We start from the raw sequence: 3,388 nt of genomic DNA on the forward strand, positions 1-3,388 counted from the left end.
CCTCTGCTACATATGCAGAGGGATCTTGTGGCTTTATCTTTGCCTCCTTGGTTCATATCAGTTTTTGTGTACACTCTGGGGTCTGCCAGCAGCCCCCACCATCAGTTTTATGAAGTGCAAGGGTCCGATGACCTGTCCAAGGTCACAAAGGACTCAAACCCAATGTGAGTACAGTGGGTGGGAACCTGTACCAGTCTGGGGAGGCTCTCCACTGCCTAGGCCAGTTCCCCTGACCCCAAGCTTCCTCCATAGATTTGCATCTGCTGAGAGCCTGCCAGGAGCCAGGCGCCAGGTCAGAGCAGGGAGTGTTCTGATGGGGAAATACCAGTCCAAACGTGAGCTGCGTGCAATCCCAACAGGGATGATGGTGAAGAAGAGGCCCCGGAGGCCATTCAGGATGACGCAGCAAAATGCTACAGAGATGAGATAGGAAGAGTCAGCTCCAGGAGTGGGGAACATTCCAGGAGAGTACAGGGAGGGACGCTCGGCACCATGGGACACATCCAGACTTGAAAGGAGGAATGTGAGAGGAGCCCACTGGAAGGGGTTGGAGCTGTCAGGGTCACAATGGCTTCAACAGGGCCTGAGCACGCAGAGGCTGGGGATGTGGCTCAGCAGTAGCGTACACACCCAGGGAGTAAAGATGACTGGGAGACACCCAACTGAGTGCAGGCTTGGTGACCTCAGCTGCTGTCCCACTCCTTCAGAGTTACCATCACTCCTTAGCTCTGGCCACAGGCCACAGTGCCTCATAGGCAGCTCCATAAACTATGGCTTTCCTCCCTCCCTCCTTCTCTGCTTCCCTTCATTCTTTTCTTTCTTTGTCTTATTTTGGTTTCTGCCTGGCCTCTAAGGGTTACCTTAAGAAACACTATTGCCAGGCAGTGGTGGCACACGCCTTTAATCCCAGCTCTTGGGGGGCAGAGGCAGGTGGATTTCTGAGTTCGAAGCCAGCCTAGTCCACAGAGTGAGTTCCAGGACAGCCAGAGCTACACAGAGAAACCCTATCTTGAAAAAACCAAAAGAAGAAAAAAGAAAGAAACAAACACTATTTTGGCCGGATGGGATGTGTGTGGTGTTGCACAACTTAACCCAAGCAACAACAATACTTTGGGGCGGGGGTAGGGGGGCTACAGAGATGTTTGACATTTAAGAGACTTACTGCTTTTGCAAAGGATCTGGGTTCAATTTCTAGAACCCACATGGTGGCTAACAACTGTCTCTAAGTCCAGTTCCAGGAGATCTGATGCCCTCTTCTGGCCTCCTCAGCATCAGACATGAATGTAGTACACAGACATACCTGAAGTCAAAACATTCATACGCACAAAATAATAAAATAGTCAAAAGAAAGATTACTTTGGGGGCTGGAGAGGTGGCTCAGCGGTTAAGAGCACTGACTGCTCTTCCAAAGGTCCAGAGTTCAAATCCCAGCAACCACATGGTGGCTCACAACCATCTGTAATGAGACCTGATGCCCTCTTCTGGGTGTCTGAAGACAGCTACAGTGCATTTAGATATAATAATAAAGAAATCTTTAAAAAAATAAATAAATAAAAAAGGAAGAAAGAAAGAAAGAAAGAAAGATGGCGTTGCTTTCTTTATCCGTTCATTTGAGGCAGGGTCTCCTGTAGCAGGCTGGCCTTGAACTTCTGATGCAGCTAAGGATAACTTCTGGTCCTTCATTCCCAAGTACTGGGATTACAAATGTGCCAATGGCCATCAGATTCTGAGGGTCACACCCAAGGTTTAGATACGCCAGGCAAGCGCTCTGCCAGGTGTGCTACACCCCTAATCTCTAGAAATGGGTGATAATTGGTTCAAGGTTTGTGAGGCTGTATTTAAATCTTACCTCTCCTTATCAGAAAGGCCATAAGCCTCAGATATTAATGATGTGTGGCAGCACTGAGGGACTAAACCGTAGTGTTGTGTGACCTTGCTGCCACCTGGTGGCTAAATTCCTGCAGCCCAGCCCAGTGCTTCCTGCTACTAGTGTCAAAACCCAGTAAAGTTTTGTTTTTTTTGTTTTTTTGTTTTTTTGGGTTTTTTTTGGTTTTCCGAGACAGGGTTTCTCTGTGTAGCCCTGGCTGTCCTGGAACTCACTTTGTAGACCAGGCTGGCCTCGAACTCAGAAATCCGCCTGCCTCTGCCTCCCGAGTGCTGGGATTAAAGGCGTGCGCCACCACGCCCGGCTAAAGTTTTGTTTTGTTTTGTTTTACTGTTGGACAGACTTATAATGTGGGCCTGGTCGGCTGCAGTCTCGTGTTAATATCCCACCTCAGCCTCCCAAATATTGAGATTGAAGCTTTGAGCCACGATGTTCACTGAGAAAGTTGAAGTTCAATCAGACTTTAAACACACAGACACACTTTACTTGTTTTTGTTTTGAGACAGGGTTTCTCAGTGTGGCCCTGCTGTTCTGGATGCCATTCTGTAGACCAGGCTGGCCTCAAACTCAGAAATCTTCCTGCTTCTGCTTCCTTAGTGCTGGGGCTAACGGCATGGTTTTAAATGGGCGTTTGTGAGTACCTGAGTGTATGTATGTGCACCATGTGATTGTAGGAGCCTGTGGAGGTCAGGAGGTCTCAGGTCCCCTGAAACTGGAGTTACAGGCAGCTGTGAACCACCACACTAGTGCTGGAACCAAACCCAAGTCCTTTGTGAGATCAGTAAGCGTAACTGCTAAACCATCTCTGCAGTCCTATTTGGTGTTTCTTGCTTGCTTGTTAGGGGCTCTCTGTATAGCCTTGGCTGGAACTTGCAGAGATCTGCCACAGCCTCCAAGTGCTGAGATTACAGGTGTGTGCTACCAAGCCTAGCTTCAAACCGTTTTTTCTTAAAGGCTCTGCCAGTCTTCCATTCCATTCTTAGGGTGTCACAGATCACTTGACCTAAACCAAATCAATGGAGATTTTGGTTCGAAAATTTGGTAAATATATCAAGAAGAGAATGCACTCCTTGTTTTACTCTCTAGGCACTCCCCCTTCAGTGACCTGCCCTCCCGCTATTCCCGTGACTGACAATCATAACAGCTATAATAACCACATTCCCTACGAAAGCCTTCGATCAGGACCAAGGCAGAGCAGGATAGAGATGCTGAGGTGGGGTAGGAAGGAGCTAACGTGCCCTTCCGGGGCCGTGCTGGACGCAAGTATCAGTCACTGCAAGATACAGACAAACAGCGCCTCCTGGCCAAGAAAAAAAAAGGGGGGGGGCAAACAAACACCGCGGAGCTTAGCAGAACAGGCGACTCCTGAAACAGCCACAGTACACGGTCCCGACTCCCAATTTCCGCGCGGAGTGACGCGCAGAGGCGCGTTCTGCGCAGCCGCAGTGGGAGGACCGGCGCGTGCGCGGGGAGGGCGGGGCCCAGCAGGACCTCGCGCAAGCG

The sequence above is a fragment of the Mus caroli genome, unplaced genomic scaffold (assembly GCF_978045245.1).
Source record: "Mus caroli unplaced genomic scaffold, Mus_caroli_1 scaffold_20, whole genome shotgun sequence".
In the NCBI taxonomy this organism is placed as follows: domain Eukaryota; kingdom Metazoa; phylum Chordata; class Mammalia; order Rodentia; family Muridae; genus Mus; species Mus caroli.